This window comes from Rutidosis leptorrhynchoides, chromosome 9, assembly GCF_046630445.1.
Source record: "Rutidosis leptorrhynchoides isolate AG116_Rl617_1_P2 chromosome 9, CSIRO_AGI_Rlap_v1, whole genome shotgun sequence".
In the NCBI taxonomy this organism is placed as follows: Eukaryota; Viridiplantae; Streptophyta; class Magnoliopsida; order Asterales; family Asteraceae; genus Rutidosis; species Rutidosis leptorrhynchoides.
In genome coordinates, this window is record NC_092341.1 from 84,032,333 (window position 1) to 84,056,834 (window position 24,502).

Below are 24,502 nucleotides of genomic sequence, written 5' to 3' on the forward strand. Positions count from 1 at the left end.
ATTCCTCGGTCACATAGTGAACAAAGAAGGTATTAAGGTGGATCTGGCAAAGATAGAAACTGTTGAAAAGTGGGAAACCCCGAAAACTCCGAAACACATACGCCAGTTTTTAGGACTAGCTGGTTACTACAGAAGGTTCATCCAAGACTTTTACAGAATAGCAAAACCCTTGACTGCATTAACGCATAAAGGGAAGAAATTTGAATGGAATGATGAACAAGAGAAAGCGTTTCAGTTATTGAAGAAAAAGCTAACTACGGCACCTATATTGTCATTGCCTGAAGGGAATGATGATTTTGTGATTTATTGTGATGCATCAAAGCAAGGTCTCGGTTGTGTATTAATGCAACGAACGAAGGTGATTGCTTATGCGTCTAGACAATTGAAGATTCACGAACAAAATTATACGACGCATGATTTGGAATTAGGCGCGGTTGTTTTTGCATTAAAGACTTGGAGGCACTACTTATATGGGGTCAAAAGTATTACATATACCGACCACAAAAGTCTTCAACACACATTTAATCAGAAACAACTGAATATGAGGCAGTGTAGGTGGATTGAATTATTGAATGATTAAGACTTTGAGATTCGTTACCACCCGGGGAAGGCAAATGTAGTAGCCGCTGCCTTGAGCAGGAAGGACAGAGAACCCATTCGATTAAAATCTATGAATATAATGATTCATAATAATATTACTACTCAAATAAAGGAGGCACAACAAGGAGTTTTAAAAGAGAGAAATTTAAAGGATGAAATACCCAAAGGATCGGAGAAGCATCTTAATATTCGGGAAGATGGAACCCGGTATAGGGCTGAAAGGATTTGGGTACCAAAATTTGGAGATATGAGAGAAATGGTACTTAGAGAAGCTCATAAAACCAGATACTCAATACATCCTGGAACGGGAAAGATGTACAAGGATCTCAAGAAACATTTTTGGTGGCCGGGTATGAAAGCCGATGTTGCTAAATATGTAGGAGAATGTTTGACGTGTTCTAAGGTCAAAGCTGAGCATCAGAAACCATCAGGTCTACTTCAACAACCCGAAATCCCGGAATGAAAATGGGAAAACATTACCATGGATTTCATCACTAAATTGCCAAGGACTGCAAGTGGTTTTGATACTATTTGGGTAATAGTTGATCGTCTCACCAAATCAGCACACTTCCTGCCAATAAGAGAAGATGACAAGATGGAGACGTTAGCACGACTGTATTTGAAGGAAGTCGTCTCCAGACATGGAATACCAATCTCTATTATCTCTGATAGGGATGGCAGATTTATTTCAAGATTCTGGCAGACATTACAGCAAGCATTAGGAACTCGTCTAGACATGAGTACTGCCTATCATCCACAAACTGATGGGCAGAGTGAAAGGACGATACAAACGCTTGAAGACATGCTACGAGCATGTGTTATTGATTTTGGAAACAGTTGGGATCGACATCTACCGTTAGCAGAATTTTCCTACAACAACAGCTACCATTCAAGCATTGAGATGGCGCCGTTTGAAGCACTTTATGGTAGAAAGTGCAGGTCTCCGATTTGTTGGAGTGAAGTGGGGGATAGACAGATTACGGGTCCGGAGATTATACAAGAAACTACCGAGAAGATCATCCAAATTCAACAACGGTTGAAAACCGCCCAAAGTCGACAAAAGAGCTACGCTGACATTAAAAGAAAAGATATAGAATTTGAAATTGGAGAGATGGTCATTCTTAAAGTTGCACCTTGGAAAGGCGTTGTTCGATTTGGTAAACGAGGGAAATTAAATCCAAGGTATATTGGACCATTCAAGATTATTGATCGTGTCGGACCAGTAGCTTACCGACTTGAGTTACCTCAACAACTCGCGGCTGTACATAACACTTTCCACGTCTCGAATTTGAAGAAATGTTTTGCTAAAGAAGATCTCACTATTCCGTTAGATGAAATCCAAATCAACGAAAAACTTCAATTCATCGAAGAACCCGTCGAAATAATGGATCGTGAGGTTAAAAGACTTAAGCAAAACAAGATACCAATTGTTAAGGTTCGATGGAATTCTTGTAGAGGACCCGAGTTCACCTGGGAGCGTGAAGATCAGATGAAGAAGAAATACCCGCATCTATTTCCAGAAGAGTCGTCAACACCTTCAACAGCTTAAAATTTCGGGACGAAATTTATTTAACGGGTAGGTACTGTAGTGACCCGAACTTTTCCATATTTATATATATTAATTGAGATTGATATTTACATGATTAAATGTTTCCAACATGTTAAGCAATCAAACTTGTTAAGACTTGATTAATTGAAATATGTTTCATATAGACAATTGACCACCCAAGTTGACCGGCGATTCACGAACGTTAAAACTTGTAAAAATAACATGACGATATATATATGGATATACATATGGTTAACATGAGATTATGATAAGTTAGTATCTCCATAAGTAAATTAACAATGAGTTATATACATATAAACAAGACTACTAACTTAAGGATTTCGAAACGAGACATATATGTAACGATTATCGTTGTAACGACATTTAAATGTATATATATCATATTAAGATATATTAATATATCATAATATCATGATAATATAATAATTTAACATCTCATTAGATATAATAAACAATGGGTTAACAACATTAATTTAGATCGTTAACTTAAAGGTTTCAAAACAACACTTACATGTAACGACTAACGATGACTTAACGACTCAGTTAAAATGTATATACATGTAGTGTATTTAGATGTATTAAAATACTTTTGGAAGACTTCAAAACATATATCAAAACACTCATACTTAACGAAAATGGTTACAGTTACTTTCCCATTCTTTTCTTTCATCAAGAATTCTAGTCGTATTCTTACCCGTATTATACACAGCTTCAAAACGTACTTACTATGGGTATATACCAATAGGAACTTGCATGGGATTCCACTCTTGATTATGTCATGTATGACTTATCAATTTTAACTTCTACCATGAGCTAGTCAACTAACTAGAACTCCTTTTAACCCCACTCACCACTCACCAATTACCACTCATCATTCACTCCATTTCACTTCCAATTCTCTTTCTAATTCTCTCTCAACACACACACACTATTATGAATGTATTTTTCCAGTAGTTAATCATCATCTTCATCAAAAATCACTTCAAGAATCAAGCTATAATCATCATAGGAAGAACACTTCAAGAACACTTCAAAAATCCCTTCAAGTTTACTAATTTACTTCCAAGCTTTCTAATCCATTCCAAGTAATCATCTAAGATCAAGAAACCTTTGTTATATATAGTAGGTTATCTTTCTTATTCAACGTAATATTCATATTCAAACTTTGATTCAATTTCTATAATTATAAACTATCTTAATTCGAGTAAAAATCTTACTTGAACTTGTTTTTGTGTCATGATCCTACTTCAAGAACTTTCAAGCCATCCAAGATCCTTTGAAGCTAGATCATTTCTTGTCACTTCCAGTAGGTTTACCTACTAAACTTGAGGTAGTAATGATGTTCATAACATCATTCGATTCATATATATAAAACTATCTTATTCGAAGGTTTAAACTCGTAATCACTAGAACATAGTTTAGTTAATTCTAAACTTGTTCGCAAACAAAAGTTAATCCTTCTAACTTGACTTTTAAAATTAACTAAACACATGTTCTATATCTATATGATATGCTAACTTAATGATTTAAAACCTGGAAACACGAAAAATACCGTAAAACCGGATTTACGCCGTCGTAGTAACACCGCGGGCTGTTTTGGGTTAGTTAATTAAAAACTATGATAAACTTTGATTTAAAAGTTTTTATTCTGAGAAAATAATTTTTATTATGAACATGAAACTATATCCAAAAATTATGGTTAAACTCAAAGTGGAAGTATGTTTTCTAAAATGGTCATCTAGACGTTGTTCTTTCGACTGAAATGACTACCTTTACAAAAACGACTTGTAACTTATTTTTCTGACTATAAACCTATAATTTTTCTGTTTAGATTCATAAAATAGAATTCAATATGAAACCATAGCAATTTGATTCACTTAAAACAGATTTAAAATGAAGAAGTTATGGGTAAAACAAGATTGGATAATTTTTCTCATTTTAGCTACGTGAAAATTGGTAACAAATCTATTCCAACCATAACTTAATCAACTTGTATTGTATATTATGTAATCTTGAGATACCATAGACACGTATACAATGTTTCAACCTATCATGTCGACACATCTATATATATTTCGGAACAACCATAGACACTCTATATGTGAATGTTGGAGTTAGCTATACAGGGTTGAGGTTGATTCCAAAATATGTATAGTTTGAGTTGTGATCAATACTGAGATACGTATACACTGGGTCGTAGATTGATTCAAGATAATATTTATCGATTTATTTCGGTATATCTAACTGTGGACAGCTAGTTGTAGGTTACTAACGAGGACAGCTGACTTAATAAACTTAAAACATTAAAATATATTAAAAGTGTTGTAAATATATTTTGAACATACTTTGATATATATGTATATATTGTTATAGGTTCGTGAATCAACCAGTGGCCAAGTCTTACTTCCCGACGAAGTAAAAATCTGTGAAAGTGAGTTATAGTCCCACTTTTAAAATCTAATATTTTTGGGATGAGAATACATGCAGGTTTTATAAATGATTTACAAAATAGACACAAGTACGTGAAACTACATTCTATGGTTGAATTATCGAAATCAAATATGCCCCTTTTTATTAAGTCTGGTAATCTAAGAATTAGGGAACAGACACCCTAATTGACGCGAATCCTAAAGATAGATCTATTGGGCCTAACAAACCCCATCCAAAGTATCGGATGCTTTAGTACTTCAAAATTTATATCATATCCGAAGGGTGTCCCGGAATGATGGGGATATTCTTATATATGCATCTTGTTAATGTCGGTTACCAGGTGTTCACCATATGAATGATTTTTATCTCTATGTATGGGATGTATATTGAAATATGAAATCTTGTGGTCTATTGTTACAATTTGATATATATAGGTTAAACCTATAACTCACCAACATTTTTGTTGACGTTTAAAGCATGTTTATTCTCAGGTGAATACTAAGAGCTTCCGCTGTCGCATACTTAAATAAGGACGAGATTTGGAGTCCATGCTTGTATGATATTGTGTAAAAACTGCATTCAAGAAACTTATTTTGTTGTAACATATTTGTATTGTAAACCATTATGTAATGGTCGTGTGTAAACAGGATATTTTAGATTATCATTATTTGATAATCTACGTAAAGCTTTTTAAACCTTTATTGATGAAATAAAGGTTATGGTTTATTTTAAAATGAATGCAGTCTTTGGAAAAACGTCTCATATAGAGGTCAAAACCTCGCAACGAAATCAATTAATATGGAACGTTTTTAATCAATAAGAACGGGACATTTCAGTTGGTATCAGAGCGTTGGTCTTAGAGAACCAGAATTTTGCATTAGTATGTCTTATCAAGTATGTTAGGATGCATTAGTGAGTCTGGACTTCGATCGTGTTTACTTGAAAAATGATTGCTTAACAAATTTTGTTGGAAACTATATATTTTTAACATGTGAATATTATGTGATATATTAATCTCTTAACGCGTTTGATATTATGTGATAGATGTCTACCTCTAGAACAAGTCCCATTAACTCACCTAATAATAATGAAGACTCAAATGTAAATTGGAATGATTCGTGGTCTGATTCACAAGTTCCCGAAGAGGAACCGGAAGAAGAGTCGGAACCGGAAGAAGAATCGGAACCGGAAGAAGAATCGAAATCGGATGAAGAAATAGAACTGGTGGGGGAAATAATAAAATGGTTAAGTAAAAGAAAATCCTCAACCAACCGACCAAGGTTAATTATGGTCAATGGTGTTTCCGCCAAGGAAGCAAAATATTGGGAGGATTACCAATTCTCCGATGAATCGGATTCCGACGAGAATTCCGATGATGTTATAGAAATTACCCCAACTGAATTTAAAAAGGCAAAAGAAAATAATAAGGGAAAGGGCATAAAAATAGAGAAATCTAATTCCAACCCCGATGAACTTTATATGTATCGTCAACCCCCGAAGTCCTTAAGTTGTAACAATGACCCGGGAACCTCTAAACCACCAGGTTTTTCTAAACCAATGTGGATAACGACGGCTCGTATTAGGGGAACATCATATATCCCTAGAAACTTGGCAAAACGAACCAAAACCGAAGAAGAAGAAACAAGCAAGTCAGAATAAGATAGTTGTATTCGTGTGGTGTAATATAAGTAATATAGTGTGCTTATGCTTTATGATATATGTAAAAATTGCTTGTATTAATAAGTATTTTTTTTTATGAATCTAACTCTTGTCTATTTTACAGTATAAAAACACAAAATGGATAGACAACCCAATATTTTAAGAGACCCACCCGGAGACATGATTGATGAAATCTTGTCTAGAGTCGGTCAGAATTCTTCGGCACAACTATTTAAGGCGAGATCAGTTTGTAAGACATTCGAAGAACGTTCCAAGAATGCCTTGGTTTATAAAAGGCTTTCGTTCGAAAGATGGGGGATATCACATTGGGAAATCCATAAGTTACGATGTGTTTACTTTGACGCATATATTGCGGGGAACCCAAATGCTATTTTACGCAATGGGTTAAGAAATTATTTTGACTCAATATATCCGAATATTGGACATCGTGATTTAGAAAAAGCGGTTAACATGCAACATAAAGAAGCATGTTATGCTTATGGATTAGTAATGTTCGCTTCTCACCAAAGTGAGAACAAGAACATCGGGCTACAACTATTAAACAAAACGTTCCCACAAGTGACGGAGTCAGTAATTGGGGTAAGAAATGAGGTTTTTAGATTGTTACGGGACTGTTGGACATTACGTAACCCTCGTCCCTTTGACGACGTTACAACACGCTGTCTTATCAACGGCCATAACGGTTATGTTCCACAAGACCAAGGATGGGAAGTAATCCTAGTAAAACCAGAATGCATGACTTGTTTCTGGACGTATGAATTACGTGTCTTTATTGCCTTTGCTGAACGACTTGTGTACTAGCTAGAATTATCTTCACAACCATCTTGTATCAAATTTTTTGTGTGCTATATTTCATGCTATATGTAAAATAAGCGGTATTGTAAGTTTGTAAAATATTGTGTAAAAGTTTGAACGCGAAATATTATTATAATCAGTTTTTCATATAGAATTGTAGTAGTTGAATTGTATATTAGCTACTAAGTATGAACTTAACGGGTAGGTACTACCCGTATTTAAACTTATAAAACGCTAATATGAAGAAAAAGCTTTTATAAATGAGTTCATATTACGCTACGAAATACTATTAACTACTCTTAATATTCTGTATGATTAACTTGTTCCATTTGACTATTTTGAAGGAAATGGCACCGACTACTCGACACACCGTGAATATGAATGAAGAGGAATTCCGTACTTTTCTAGCTTCAAACATAGCCGTATTACAGGCTGCGCTACGTACCAACAATAACCTTGGATCTAGCAGTACAGGAAATCGTGTAGGATGCACCTATAAAGAATTCACTGCCTGCAAACCTTTGGAATTTGATGGAACCGAAGGACCGATCGGATTGAAACGGTGGACCGAGAAGGTCGAATCGGTGTTTGCCATAAGTAAGTGTACTGAAGAGGACAAAGTGAAGTACGCTATGCATACCTTCACAGGTTCTGCATTAACATGGTGGAATACCTATCTAGAGCAAGTGGGACAAGACGATGCGTACGCACTACCGTGGTCAGTATTCAAGCACTTGATGAACGAGAAGTACCGTCCCAGAACCGAGGTCAATAAGCTCAAGACAGAACTTAGAGGTTTACAAACCCAAGGATTTGATATTACCAAGTACGAAAGACGATTCACAGAATTGTGCCTATTGTGTCCGGGAGCATTCGAAGATGAGGAAGAGAAGATCGACGCATTTGTGAAAGGATTACCGGAAAGAATCCAAGAAGATATAAGTTCACACGAGGCCGCCTCCATACAACAGGCATGTAGAATGGCTCACAAACTAGTGAACCAGATTGAAGAAAGAATTAAAGAATAGACTGCTGAAGAGGCCAATGTGAAGCAAGTCAAAAGAAAGTGGGATTAAAACGGTGATAAGAATCACCAATACAACAACAACAGCAATTACAACAATAATCGCAACAATTATCCCAACAATCGCAACATCAATCGCAACTACAACAAACGGCCCAACAACAACAACAACAACAACAACAGCAACTACAACAATCATCCCAACAACAATAATAACCGCAACAACAACAACAATCAGAAGCAGCTATGCCAAAGGTGTGAAAAGTATCACTCGGGGTTCTGCACCAAATTTTGCAACAAGTGTAAAAGAAATGGTCATAGCGCGGCGAAATGTGAGGTCTTCGGACCAGGGGTTAATAGAACGAAGGGAACAAATGGTGTCGGAACGAGTAATGGCTGAGGAAGTAGTGTCGGAACAAGTTATGCCAATGTAGTTTGTTATAAATGTGGAAAACCGGGCCACATTATTAGAAATTGCCCGAACCAGGAGAACACGAATGGACAAGGCCGCGGAAGAGTTTTCAATATTAATGCGGCAGAGGCACAGGAAGACCCGGAGCTTGTTATGGGTACGTTTCTTATTGACAATAAATCTGCTTACGTTTTATTTGATTCGGGTGCGGATAGAAGCTATATGAGTAGAGATTTTACAATACAAACCATAACTTTTATTAAAAATACAAAGTTTAAACAACATAATAATGATTATCGTTTAGCGATAATCTTAGCCTTACAAACTTTACATGTGATGATAACAACACGATTTCCAACGTATTTTACATTACAACTTCTCCAATATGCAGTTTTATTTTTGACACAAATATGCATACTCAAGATCTTGCTTAAATTCAACATGTTGCAGCGGAAGCTTTTAGTTATCAACTGAGAATAAACATTCTTAAAACGTCAACATAAAGTTAGTGAGATATAGGTTTAATGCTGGCAGCGTTATAAATATAGACCACAAGATTTCATATATAAACGTTTTAATAAAAATATTCTAAGTTGTTGAGCACTTGATAACCATACTTAACATTTAATCAACGTCACATATTCCCTTTATTATGAAATCTTACTACACCGTACCAAGTGTAGTAACTGAAATGAAGTACTGTGCAACCATTGAATACTGGTCGTCCAGTCCGGTTGGGGTTGTCAGGCCCGATAGATCTATCAACAGGATTTGCGTTTACAATACCTCATGTAAATAGTAGTTACCAAGTTACAGGGAAGTATGCCAGTGGTACAACTCAACGTAGAATATCTATTTTTAATCACTTGTGTCCATAACGTAAATCATAAAATGCATGTATTCTCATCCCGAAATATTTAGAGTTTAAAAGTGGGAATATATACTCACTTTTGCCTTGAAGGTATTTAACACGACTTGGTCTCCGATAGATATCACGAACCTAACCATATATATAATATATCAACATATTTTCTTTTCAAGTAATCGTTACATATATATATATATATATATATATATATATATATATATATATATATATATATATATACTTTTAATATTTTCTTAGTCCGTAGTTAGCAGTCTGTTGTTAATGGTCCACAATTAGTTGTTCAATAAAATAAATAAAGACCCCATCGTATTCGTATTGATCAGAATTAATCTCGACCCATGGTACCATGTTGTCAAATGACGTGTTGCGTACATAAAGTACCGTGTTGTCAAATGACGTGTTGCGTACAATCATGAGGTCTTATGATTAATCTTCTCGTGTTGTTTACGGGTGGTCCTGAAATATATAAAATCAAATCATAAGTATAAAATATCGTATTAATTAGCAAAAATATGATTAGTTTAGTTTTACTCCAATTAATTTCGTAGCTAAACTAGCTTCGGATACCCGATTTTGTTTTAAGGTGTTCTTTGTAAAAACAAGTTGTATCTTGTTAAGTTAGCATATCATTATGATATATTACAGGTCTTGAAGTATTTTAAAAGTCAAGTTAGAAGGATCTATTTAGTTTGCGAACAAGTTTGAAATCATTCAAACTATGTTCTTGTTGTTATAATTTATAACTCAAAATAAGATAGCTATATAAATATGAATCGAATAAGATTATGAATAAGGTTACTACCTCAGTTGGATAAAGTTACTGGAAAAGATAAGAAAAATCTTGGAATCAAAAGAGTGGTGGAGTGTGATTGAAAGATTGGAAGTAATCTCCTTGAAATCGGATGACTATATTGATACGTTATTGAGTAGGTACATGAAGAGAGATTAGGGAGAGAAATTAACTTGAAAGAAAATTGGAAATGAAATTGTATGTGTGTGTATGCAAAATGATGTGATTATGGGATGGATATATAGGAGATTTAGTTTGTTTTCTTGCATATAAGTCATACATGAGGTTAAATGGTTGGTTCCCACATGTAACATCATGTCTAGTGGCTGATCATTGGAGTTTATTGTTGGTATATACTAATAGTAAATACGTATAGAAGCTGGGTATGATACGGTTACATATACCCTAGATATACTTGTAGAAATTTTGAGGAAACGGAACGAGAATTCAAATATGGACGGGTTTATAACTATAAAAGAGGCTCAAAATCGGGCTTTTATTTTGGGTCAAAACCGGGCCAAAATAAAATTTTAAGACATTTTTAATAAAGCAATGCTAGCCCAAAAAAATTTCCAAGCCAGGGGCTCTGCCCCTTGGACCCCGCCAGGGGTTGCCACCCCTTGGACCCCGCTATCCGGGGCGCTGCCCCCGAACCCCCGTCATGATCAAGATAAGTTCAAACAAGTGTGCACTCCATACTTTTCCAAACTTGTTCGCTATTTATCAAGATTATTTTGGTTAACAAATTAATCCCATTACACTTAAATCATATTGGTGACATAAATCACCAACACATTATAGATTATAAGTATATATGTCAAAGAATGTTACATATAGTTATCGTTTTGAAAACTTAAGTTAGTGATCTCAAAATATACCTATAACTCATTGTTGTTAGTACACAATGAGATGTTAAACCATCCTTAAATCATGTTAAATATGTATAGATATGTATATATACATAATCGTATAATTATCGTGTGTTATATAGTTCGTGATATCATCGGTCAAATTGGACGGTCAAACGTTGTGTAAAACTCTTTTCAAAAACATAAGTCTCAACAATTTGGATTGCTTATCATGTTGGTAAGGTTTAATTTATGTAAATATTAATCTCATAAGTATAAAATGATCGGAAAAATCCGGGTCGTTACAGTACCTACCCGTTAAATAAATTTCGTCCCGAAATTTTAAAATTGTAGCTATTTTGTGTCATCGTGAAACAAATGTGGATACTTTTGTTTCATCTGATCCTCTCATTCCCAAGTAAACTCAGGACCCCTTCGAGCATTCCAATGAACCTTAACAATTGGTATGTTGCTCTGCTTAAGCCGTTTAACTTCACGGTCCATGATTTCAACTGGTTCTTCTATGAATTGTAGTTTCTCGTCGACTTGGATTTCTTCAAGTGGAATGGTGAGGTCTTCCTTTGCAAGACACTTCTTAAGGTTTGAAACGTGAAACGTATTATGTACTCTGGCGAGTTGTTATGGTAACTCGAGTCGATAAGCTACCGGTCCAATGCGTTCAATGATCTTGAACGGGCCTACATCCCTTGGGTTCAGTTTACCCCTTTTACCGAAACGTATTACACCTTTCTAAGGTGACACCTTTAGCATAACCATGTCACCGATATGAAACTCTAATGGTTTCCTTCGGACATCGGCGTAACTCTTTTGGCGACTACGGGCCGTCCTCAATCTCTCCTTGATTTGTACTATCTTCTCAGTCGTTTCGTGTATGATCTCGGGACCAGTTAATTGTCAATCTCCTACTTCATTCCAACAGATAGGGGATCTACACTTCCTTCCATACAGTGCTTCAAATGGTGCAGCTTTAATACTCGCATGATAACTATTATTATACGAGAATTCTGCTAATGGTAGATATTTATCCCATCCGTTTCCAAAATCGATCACACATGCCCTGAGCATGTCTTCAAGAGTCTGAATTGTTCTTTCACTCTGCCCGTCAGTTTGTGGATGATATGCGGTTGTCATATCCAAACGAGTTCCCAGGGCTTCCTGTAGTGATTGCCAGAACTTTGATGTAAATCTACTATCACGATTAGATATAATGGAAATAGGTATTCCATGCCTTGAAACAATTTCCTTTATGTATAATCGTAATAGTTTCTCCATTCTATCCATTTCCTTTATAGGCAAGAAATGTGCAGATTTGGTAAGACGATCAACTATTACCCAAATGGTGTCATAACCCCAGGCAGTCTTAGGTAACTTCGTGATGAAATCCATGGTAATACCGTCCTGTTTCCATTCTGGGATTTCTGGTTGTTGAAGTAACCCTGACGGCTTCTGATGTTCTGCTTTAACTTTGGAACAAGTTAAACATTCCCCAACATATGTTGCAACGTCTGTCTTTAAATTAGGCCACCAATAATGCGTCTTAAGATCTTGATACATCTTTCCAACTCCAGGATGTATCGAGTATCTTGTCTTATGTGCCTCGTTCAATATCAACTTCCTTAATCCACCCAACTTTGGTACCCAAATACGGTTTGCAAAATATCAAATTCCGTCTTCCCGTATAACGAGTTGTTTCCCATACTTCTTCATTATTTCATTTCCTATGTTTTCTTTAGTAAGAGCTTCTCGTTGAGCCTCTTTGATTTGTGAGTTGAGATTCATGCGAATTTTTATGTTCATTGCTCGTACTCGAATTGGTTCTCGTTCCTTTCTGCTTAGAGCGTCAGCCACCACGTTCGCTTTCCCAGGATGATAGCAAATTTCACAATCATAGTCATTTATCAGCTCAACCTACCTATGTTGCCTCATGTTCAGCTGTTTCTGATCAAAAATATGTTGAAGGCTTTTATGATCAGTAAACACAGTGCATTTAACCCCATATAAATAGTGTCTCCATATCTTCAATGCAAACACTACTGCTCCCAATTCTAAATCATGCGTCGTATAATTCCGCTCGTGAATCTTCAATTGTCGGGATGCGTATGCTATAACTTTCTTCCGTTGCATAAGGACGCAACCAAAACCTTGTCGCGAAGCATCACAATATATCTCAAAATCATCGTTCCCTTCAGGTAATGATAAAATAGGTGTTGTAGTCAACTTCTTCTTCAGTAATTGAAATGCACTCTCCTGCTCAGAAGTGCATTCGTACTTCTTCCCTTTTTGCGTTACCGCTGTTAATGGTTTAGCTATTTGAGAAAAATCTTGAATAAACCTTCTATAATAACCGGCTAAACCCAAAAATTGGCGTATCTGCGTTGGTGTCTTAGGAGTCTCCCATTTTTCAATGGCCTCAATTTTAGCTGGATCAACCTGAATTCCTTTGCTACTAACAACATGACCAATAAATTGCACTTCTTTCAACCAAAATGCACACTTAGAAAATTTGGCGTATAACTGTTCCTTTCTTAACAATTCTAATACCAACCTTAAATGCTGCTCATGCTCTTGCTCATTTTTAGAATAGATGAGAATATCATCAATGAAAACGATAACAAACTTATCTAGATACGGACTACAAACTCGATTCATGAGGTCCATGAATACAGCTGGTGCATTCGTTAATCCAAATGGCATGACCAAAAATTTGTAATGACCGTAGCGTGTCCGGAAAGCAGTTTTCGGAATATCTTCTTTTGTGATGCCCCGTATAAAACCATCGTGTATGAATCATCAACAACAGGATCATTACAAGGTTAAGTACTATATGCGTTTTCAAAAAGAGTTTGCATTCATTAATAAAGTGATGTCTAAACCAACATCGAATGTTTTACAATCCAAAAGCATGTTTCACTAAGTAGAAGCAAATAATAAGTGTATGTGACCCCAACGGTCGTTACAAGTCATAGTTCAAAAGCACTAATGTTTGAATGCAAAATAAAGTAGTTCATGTGATAACAACTCTAAGCAGCGGGTGTCTACAGCATGACTAGTACACAGCGGAAGCTAACCTCAAGCACCTGAGAAAAACATGCTTTAAAACATCAACACAAAGGTTGGTGAGCTATAGTTTAAGTATAACAGTAAGTAAGGTAGGCCACGAGATTTCAGTGCTACAAAGAGCGTTTCAAAACAGTATGATAAAGTATATGCTTAACCGTGGGCACTTGGTAACTAACTTAACGTTTATACCCCCCTGAAAGTACACTTGGCAAGTGCGTATGTCTACGAAGTATTAAACACTCGTTAAATGCTAGCGCGACTAGCCCGAGTGGGGATGTCAAACCCTATGGATCCATATCTAAGATTCGCGTTCATGGTTCAAAAACCAATGATTAAACGTTACCGAGCTAAAGGGAATGTTTCTACCGTTATATAACCCACACATATATAAAGTTTAAGTACTCGTGCCTAGTATGTAAAACATAAAATATGCATGTATTCTCAGTTCCCAAAATAAGTTAAAGTAAAAAGGGAATGCTATAACTCACAATGATAAAGTAGCGGTAAAGTATGACTCGGAAAGTAGGCAAGTAATAAAGGTCGTCCAAATGGGTTCTCAACCTAAGTCAAATAGTACTAAGTCAGTAAATTGTCCGAATAGGTTTAAAATTATGTAATTAAGGTCTTAAAGGTCTTCATTATTCATCATTAAACAAAAGGCGTAAAGTAAGTTTCGTTTATGAAAGTAGTTTAAAACAAAGGCTGAATTCAGTCAGTCACCACGGCCTCTACCCTTACTGAATTAAGGTGAGACCAGTGGCCATGGATCCTTATATGAGTCCTTTAAGTGTGGTAAAATTTACAGAAGCAAACTTGTCTTCGTTTGACCCTGGCGACGGTCTAAGTGCGAGTAGGTCAGAAATTTCTGCACAACGTTAAAAGGACATAGTGACGATCGGAGGGCCATAAATCCTAAACCGTAACTCGGATTAAGACGAGTCCTATATGAAAAGTTATCTACTCGAAAAGATCAATTTGAAAATCAAGGTCTCAGTAGCCCAGGTCTACTGGTCTGTTACATAAACAGTAGGACAGAGGGCTGTAAACAGAAAACAGGAAGTTAAAAGTGAGTTCCGGTGGTCTTGGTGCTTGATGTTCATCATGGTTCTCATCCTTGATGCATATAGCTTCAAGTGTACAACTCTTTGATGTGTTTACATCATATTTACCATGGTTTGACCATCATAACCCAAGTGCAAGTCTAAGACATGAAGCACAACTCACTTAAGTGTTGCAAGTGTTTTGATGAACCAAAGTTTCATCAAAGTCTTAGATTTAGCACATACATGAAATGTAAAAGTAATAACAAGTTACAAACTTGAAGTAAACTTATGAAATCAAGATCTTAAGTAGTAGAATATAGTTCTTAGTTAGATCTTGAAGATCCAAGACTCAAAAGTCTAGATCTAACATAAGTGTACAAAGTTATAATTAAAAAGTTTCATTTACATGTTCTTGAACTTTTAAAGTTACTTTTAGTTCAAGATTAATGAGATCAAAGTTAACTAGTAACATTTGACCAATCACAACCAACAAACAAGAAATTAAAGTGCATAAAATGAAGTGATAAACTAAGTAAACAAGTAAAAGGTTCATGGTTTGTTCATACTTTTAAAGATTCAACCAAGGTTTGATCTTTAAGTAAAGTAAACTTTAAGTTTACTTCAAGAAATACAAGTATGAGTTACAACACAAGAACTTTCTTTCTTTAACAAGTATTGGAGATCATAAACTAAGAAGTTTATGTCTTGTGTGTTCTTGTTAGAACAAGATAGATGAAGAATCAAACTAATAAGTTTGCTTCTTAGAAGATCATAAGTAAATAACAAAAACAACTAGTAATTACAAGTATTTAAACATTAAGCAAGAACAAGTAAACAACACAACAATTGATGATGATGTTTTAATGTTGCTAGGTCACGGTTTTGATAAGAGAAAGAAGCTTGAAAGAACTCACAAATTAGAGAGCAAAAGAGAGAAAAGTTGAGAGGATTTTGTGTGTGTGTGTTTTGGAATGAAGAATGAAGTGAGTAAGTAATCAAAAATGGAACCAAAAATCCCTTCTAACTAGCCTAAGGCCAACTGCCAGCTGCATGGAGAAAGAGGGGTGAGTTATTTGGTGGTCACTAGCATGCAAAGTTCATAAAAGGTGGTTAAAAGAATGGGTTACATGGGGATTAAGAGCCAACTAGATTCCAAATGCTCAAACCAACTAGTTACAAGATCTAATTACTACTTACATGTCTTAGTGGGCTAGTTAATCCATTAAAATGGGTAGGGCGGGCTTGTATGCCCAAAGTCATAAGTCCATTTCACTAATAAAGCCCAAGTTCACTTAATTAACAAATTAATCCATTTAAAGCCCAAGTAATTAACCAACAACCTTAGTTAATTAAAATGATTAATAAAACTTAATCATAATGTAAATAATACTTGAAAATATTATTTGTGTAAGTCCCGGGTGTCACAAAGACGTTTCGGGCAATTAAAGTCAAGTTCGGGCAATCATGGCGACATGTAAATGTAATAACATACATTCGTTATATCACACATATTAATAATAATAATTATTAATAAATAAACGTTGAAAAATCTAGGGTCGTTACATTACCCACCTGTTAAAGAAAATTTCGTCCCGAAATTTTAAGCTGGGGTAGATGGAGGAGTCGGGAAAAGGTGAGGATACTTCCGCATCATTTGATCCTCTCGCTCCCAAGTAAACTCAGGTCCTCGTTTGGCATTCCATCGTACTCGGACGATCGGAATCTTGTTGCATTTCAAAGTTTTGATCTCACAATCCATAATTTCAACAGGTTCTTCCACAAAGTGGAGTTTGTCGTCAATCGTAAGTTCCTCAAGTGGTATGATAAGTTCAGGTGCAGCAAGACACTTCTTCAAGTTTGACACATGGAAGGTAGGATGAACTGAGCTCAATTGTGCTGGTAGATCCAAACGGTATACAACGGGTCCAACACGTTCCAAGATTTCAAAAGGACCAATGTATCGTGGGTTTAACTTTCCACGTCTTCCAAAACGGATCACACCTTTCCAAGGTGCAACCTTCAACATTACACGATCACCAACGTTGAATTCAAAGTCTTTACGTTTGAGGTCTGCATAACTCTTTTGACAATCGCGGGCAGTCTTAAGCCTAGCTTGAATCTGAGCAATCTTCTCCGTGGTTTCATGGACTACCTCAGGTCCGGTGATTTGCTTTTCGCCTACTTCGGCCCAACAAATAGGAGATCGGCACTTACGGCCATACAATGCTTCAAAAGGTGCAGCATTAATGCTCGAGTGATGACTGTTGTTGTAAGAAAATTCGGCGAGTGGAAAATGCCTTTCCCAGGCCTTTCCGAAATCAATGACACATGCACGCAACATGTCTTCCAATGTCTGAATCGTTCGTTCAATTTGCCCGTCAGTCTGTGGGTGATAAGCAGTACTCATGTCAAGACGAGTTCCCATGGCTTCTTGCAATGAACGCTAAAATCTAGAAGCAAAACGGGGATCGCGATCCGAGATGATCGATAAAGGTACACCATGACAAGATACAACCTCCTTGATGTATAGTTGAGCAAGTCTCTCCATTGTATCCGTTTCCTTCATCGCTAGAAAGTATGCAGATTTGGTAAGGCAATCAACAATAACCCAAATAGTATCGTATCCGCCCACCGTCTTTGGTAGCTTGGTGATGAAATCCATTGTTATACGTTCCCACTTCCATTGTGGGATTTTTGGTTGTTGAAGTAAACCAGAAGGTCTCTGATTCTCGGCTTTAACCTTCGAGCAAGTCAAACACTTACCAACATAAGTCGCAACGTCCTTCTTAAGATTCGGCCACCAATATTGTTCTTTAAGGTCGTGATACATCTTGCCCGCTCCAGGATGAATCGAATATCTCGATTTGTGTGCTTCATCAAGTATAAGGTTCCGTAGATCTCCATAAAGAGGTACCCAAATTCTTTCGGCATAACATCGGAGTCCAGACTCCCTAACCTCGAATTGAGAGACAAGTATGTTCAAATGTTCATGAGATATATTCTCCTCCTTGAGAGCCTCATCTTGGGCTACTCTAATCTGACTGTTGAGGTTCGAATGGATGGTGATGTTCAGAGCCCTAACACGAAGAGGTGTCATCCTCTCCTTTCGGCTTAAAGCGTCAGCTACAACATTGGCCTTGCCAGGGTGATAACGGAGTTCACAATCGTAGTCGTTGAGCGTCTCGATCCATCGACGCTATCTCATATTCAGTTGCTTCTGATCAAAGATGTGTTGGAGACTTTTGTGATTGGTGAAGATAGTACTCTTAGTTCCATACAAATAGTGTCTCCACAATTTAAGCGCAAAGACAACGGCGCCAAGTTCAAGATCGTGAGTAGTGTAGTTCCGCTCGTGAATCTTCAATTGGCGGGAGGCATAGGCAATAACCTTTGATCGTTGCATCAGTACACAGCCAAAACCACTCTTCGAAGCATCGCAATAAACAACGAAATCATCACTGCCTTCGGGAAGTGATAGGATAGGTGCGGTGGTTAACTTCTTCTTCAAAGTTTAAAATGCTGATTCGTGTGCGGGTTCCCAAATGAACTTCTTGCCCTTGTGAGTCAGCGCGGTCAAAGGACGCGCAATCAGAGAAAATCCTTCAATGAACCTTCGGTAGTAACCGGCGAGACCTAGGAATTGGCGAATGTGAGTTGGAGTAGTGGGGGTCTCCAACTTGCTGATGGCTTCAATCTTGGTGGGATCAACTTTGATACCCTGGTCGCTCACAACATGACCCAGAAATTGTACTTCCTTCAACCAAAATTCACACTTGGAGAATTTGGCGTAAAGTTGCTCTTGTCTCAAGAGTTCAAGTACTAGTCGGAGGTGTTGCTCATGCTCTTCTTCGCTCTTAGAGTAGATGAGAATATCATCTATGAAGACGATAACGAACTTATCCAAGTACGGCTTGCAGACACGATTCATGAGGTCCATGACACGGCAGGTGCATTTGTTAAACCGAATGGCATCACAATAAATTCATAATGACCATAACGAGTTCTGAACGCAGTTTTCATCACGTCACTTTCCTTCACCCTCAACTGGTGATAACCGGATCGTAAATCAATCTTTGAGAAAACGCTCGATCCTTGTAGTTGGTCAAAAAGATCGTCAATTCGTGGAAGAGGATATCGATTCTTGATTGTCAATTTGTTGAGTTCACGGTAGTCGATACACATACAGAAGGATCCATCCTTCTTCTTCACAAATAACACAGGTGCGCCCCAAGGCAAGAAACTTGGTTGGATAAATCCACGGTCAAGTAGTTCTTGTAGTTGGCTCTGTAATTCTTGCATCTCGGAAGGTGCGAGTCTATAAGGTGCGCGAGCTACAGGTGCAGCTCCTGGCACTAAGTCAATTTGAAACTCTACTGCTCTCTACGACGGCAATCCCGGCAATTCCTCGGGGAAGACATCGGAAAATTCGTTCACAATTCGAACGTCGTTCACACTCTTCTCCTCAGTTTCTACCACTTTCACATGTGCTAGGACAGCAAAACGTCCCTTTTTCATAATCTTTTGCACTTTCACTCAACTAATGAGGTTTAACTTTGAGGTACATCTCTCTCCATAGATCACCAGTGGTTCGCCATCTCCTTGTGGTATGCGAAGTGCTTTATCTCCACAGATAATATCGGCCTTTATCTAGCTCAACCAATCCATACCAACGATCACATCAAAGCTTCCCAGTTTGATAGGTATCAAATCAATTTCGAAATCTGCACCAGCTATGTTGATAATAGCTCCACGACTAATATGGTCAACTTTCTCAAGTTTACCGTTGGTGACCTCGACAAGCATACTCTCTTTTAATGGGACTAATGACCAATTAATCTTATCGCAAAAATGTCTACATACATAACTTCTATCCGCACCAGTATCAAACAAGAGAGAAGCTAAAAGGTTGTTGATTTTGAATATACCTGTCACCAAGTCGGGGTTTTCGCGTGCGTCCCTTGCATTAACATTGAAAGCTCTAGCGCGGGGTGGTCCGCCATCTTTTCGCTTATTTGGGCACGCATTTCTGAAATGGCCCATCCGCCCGCATTCGTAACACTTCTTCCTGTGGGGTTCGGCTTCCCATTCAAAGTGGTGACCTTGCAGTCTTTTCCAACATGCCCAGACCGTTGGCACTTCTCGCAGACAACATTGCAATACCCAGTGTGGTGTTTGTAACACCTCTTGCATTGAGGTAGGGTTCCCTTGTAGTTCGGGTTGGAGTTGGTGTTGTTGTTGGGGTTGGGATTTCCACCGTTGTTGTTTCCTCTGAAACCCTCATGTCGTTTCGCCGGGTTCTGTTCATAGTTTCTTCCCCTGTTGTTGGTGTTGTTGTTGTGGTTATCCCATTTGCGCTTCTCACTAGTACCTGCTTCAGATTTAGTTTTCTCCGGTTCATCAATGGTTATCTGATTCATCAAAGTATGCGCCATGCGCATCGCTTCGGGAACATTTGGGGGTTTGGATGAGGTGACGTTTCCCTTAATGCTCTTAGGGAGTCCCCAGAAGTATCTCTCCATTCGCTTGAATTCTAGGGTGACCATTGTCGGACACATCAGGGCTAACTCCAAAAATCTCCCGTTGTAACTATCAAGGTCGTTCCCAACGGCCTTTAACTGCATGAATTCCATCTCCATCTTTTGGATTTTGGTTCTTGGACAATACTCCTCAATCATAGCACATTTAAATGCTTCCCATGGCGTAGCATACGCCTCATCAATGCCTTGTGCCTGTGCCATTGTGTTCCACCACGTGAGCGCGCCGTCAGATAGCGTGCAAGAAGCAAATTTGGTTTTGCTGTCCTCCAAACAGTTGCTAACTCGGAATACTGATTCAAGTTTCTCGAACCATCTGGTGAGACCAACCGGTCCCTCGGTTCCACTGAAGTTATGTGGTTTGCAGCTCTGGAATTCCTTATAAGTACACCCATTTCAAACGGGTGGGATAACCGGTGGTGGTGGCGGTGGAGCTTGGAGGTTTCTTTCTGCTAGGGCTGCGGCTACACGTTCTTAGATCATCTCTTCAATTTGAGCAGCAGTAGGTGTGGATCGACCATTAGCCATGGTGTTCTATACAAACATTTTGACTCAAGTCAAAATCCAGCATTCAATATATAATAGTATAGTATATAACAACCAACATGTAAACAGCACAACACATGTTAATTAAGTAACGCAAGTTGATACAAGTACCGCAAAACACCATACAGTAACGTAAGTAGAACACTTGTGCAAAAAGTAACATCACAAAGTTTCCATTCATTAATAATAATAAGTTTCATACATCTGAATAAGTTCGAATAATACATAAGTGAAAAAAAAACTACAACTAGATTACATCATGAAATCTAATACAAAAGGTCCTACGGTGAAGGTGGGTGTAGGATGTCTAAAACCTGAGCCAACTGCTCCTCTAGCTCACTAACCCGAGCTCGGAGGATTCCCACCTCCCTTGTCAATTCCTCGACAGTGGGAGCTGGTGGGGCGGGCGGTGCTGGTGGTGCAGGTGGGGCCGGTGGTGTGGGTGGAGCGGGTGATGCCGGTGGTGTGGGTGGTGCAGACCTCACGAAACGAGGTGCAGACGTCCCGGCTCCAGAAATAGTCAGCACGTAACGAGGTGCCTTACGTATGAGTGGGTCGGCAGGGTACGGCACAAGCCGATTACGGGCAGTAACCCTCCGACGCCGACCAAAAGCGTCAGTGAAAGCACGACCTCCATTCACCCCTGGAATGACGGTGCCATCAGGACGGTACCGCTTCTTCGGCGGGGTGGAGGGTGCCTGTATAGGTACGTCAGCAGGGTCCTCATCATCACTGGAGTCGTCTGAGGAGGAGTCATCTATGAAGAATCGGCGGATGATGAGTCATCCAAATCATGTGGTGGTGGCACGGGTGGCTGAACTGGCAGTCCGAAGGCGGCCAACATCTCTCTGTGTCTGAATGGCGGAATCGGCACTAAACGTCCATCTGGAGCGCGTCGGCACGGCATGCGCATATGGTTACGGAATGGCCCTTCCCCGAACTCCGCAGGGATCACAACACCGCCGATGCAGGGCTGTGACTCCGAGGATCCGGGAGCAGACGGAGCTGGAATCTCCACAAGGTCCACGTGTCCTTCAATAGTAGCCACTGGTGCAGGCGGCTGGCTCCTAGTCCCGGAAGATGAAGCGCCGGGGTCACTCGTGCGTATCGGGATCGGTGGATCGGCAACGGTGGTAGGTGGGGTAGCTGAAGAGTCTAAACTGCCCAAAACGATAGCAGGTGGTACATCCGACATCTGAACAAGGAAAAATAAATTTTCCATGTCAGTAAGTCATAAAGCAAGCATGTATTAGGCCAACAGCATAAATCATGTATAACAATAAGTAGCATGGCAATAATAACGAATCGTATAGAAGTAGCATGCAATCGGAAGCAAGTAATATCATACAGTAGTGAAATCATGTAGTAGCATATGGCATATAGCAGTAAAAGTAAGTAGCAGCATGCAGTAAGTTCAGCAGAAACACGTAAACTAGCAAGTTGTAGATTAGTCCTATTAGTGAATCCTACTCGGTCGGTCTTAGACTCACTAATGCAACCTAATTCCCTACAACCAATGCTCTGATACCAAATGTGATGCCCCGTACAAAACCATCGTGTACGAATCATCAACAACAGGATCATTACAAGGTTAAGTACTATATGCGTTTTCAAAAAGAGTTTGCATTCATTAATAAAGTGATGTCTAAACCAACATCGAATGTTTTACAATCCAAAAGAATGCTTCACTAAGTAGAAGCAAATAATAAGTGTATGTGACCCCAACAGTCGTTACAAGTCATAGTTCAAAAGTACTAATGTTTGAATGCAAAATAAAGTAGTTCATGCGATAACAACTCTAAGCAGCGGGTGTCTACAGCACGACTAGTACACAGCGGAAGCTAACCTCAAGCACCTGAGAAAAACATGCTTTAAAACGTCAACACAAAGGTTGGTGAGCTATAGTTTAAGTATAAGAGTAAGTAAGGTAGGCCACGAGATTTCAGTGCTAAAAAGAGCGTTTCAAAACAGTATGATAAAGTATATGCTTAACCGTGGGCACTTGGTAACTAACTTAACGTTTATACCCCCTGAAAGTACACTTGGCAAGTGCGTATGTCTACGAAGTATTAAACACTCATTAAATACTAGCGCGACTAGCCAGAGTGGGGATGTCAAACCCTATGGATCCATATCTAAGATTCGCATTCATGGTTCAAAAACCAATGATTAAACGTTACCGAGCTAAAGGGAATGTTTCTACCGTTATATAACCCACACATATATAAAGTTTAAGTACTCGTGCCTATTATGTAAAACATAAAATCTGCATGTATTCTCAGTTCCCAAAATAAGTTAAAGTAAAAAGGGAATGCTATAACTCACAATGATAAAGTAGCGGTAAAGTATGACTCGGAAAGTAAGCAAGTAATGAAGGTCGTCCAAACGGGTCCTCAACCTAAGTCAAATAGTACTAAGTCAGTAAATCGTCTGAATAGGTTTAAAAGTATGTAATTAAGGTCTTAAGGGTCATCATCATTCATCATCAAACAAAAGGCGTAAAGTAAGTTTCGTTTATGAAAGTAGTTTAAAACAAAGGCTGACTTCAGTCAGTCACCATGGCCTCTATCCTTACTGAATTAAGGTGAGACCAGTGGCCATGGCTCTGTATATGAGTCCTTTAAGTGTGGTAAAATTTACAGAAGCAAACACGTCTTCGTTTGACCGTGGTGACGGTCTAAGTGCGAGTAGGTCAGAAATTTCTGCACAACGTTAAAAGGACATAGTGACGATCGGAGGGCCATAAATCCTAAACCGTAACTCGGATTAAGACGAGTCCTATATGAAAAGTTATCTACACAAAAATATCTATTTTAAAATCAGGGTCTCAGTAGCCCAGGTCCAATGGTCGGTTACAGAAACAGTAGGACAGAGGGCTGTAAACAGAAAACAGGAAGTTAAAAGTGAGTTCCGGTGGTCTTGGTGCTTGATGTCCATCATGGTTCTCATCCTTGATGCATATAGCTTCAAGTGTACAACTCTTTGATGTGTTTAAATCATCTTTACCATGGTTTGACCATCATAACCCAAGTGCAAGTCTAAGATATGAAGCACAACTCACTTAAGTGTTGCAAGTGTTTTGATGAACCAAAGTTTCATCAAAGTGTTAGATTTAGCACATACATGAAATGTAAAAGTAATAACAAGTTACAAACTTGAAGTAAACTTATGAAATCAAGATCTTAAGTAGTAGAACATAGTTCTTAGTTAGATCTTGAAGATCCAAGACTCAAAAGTCTAGATCTAACATAAGTGTACAA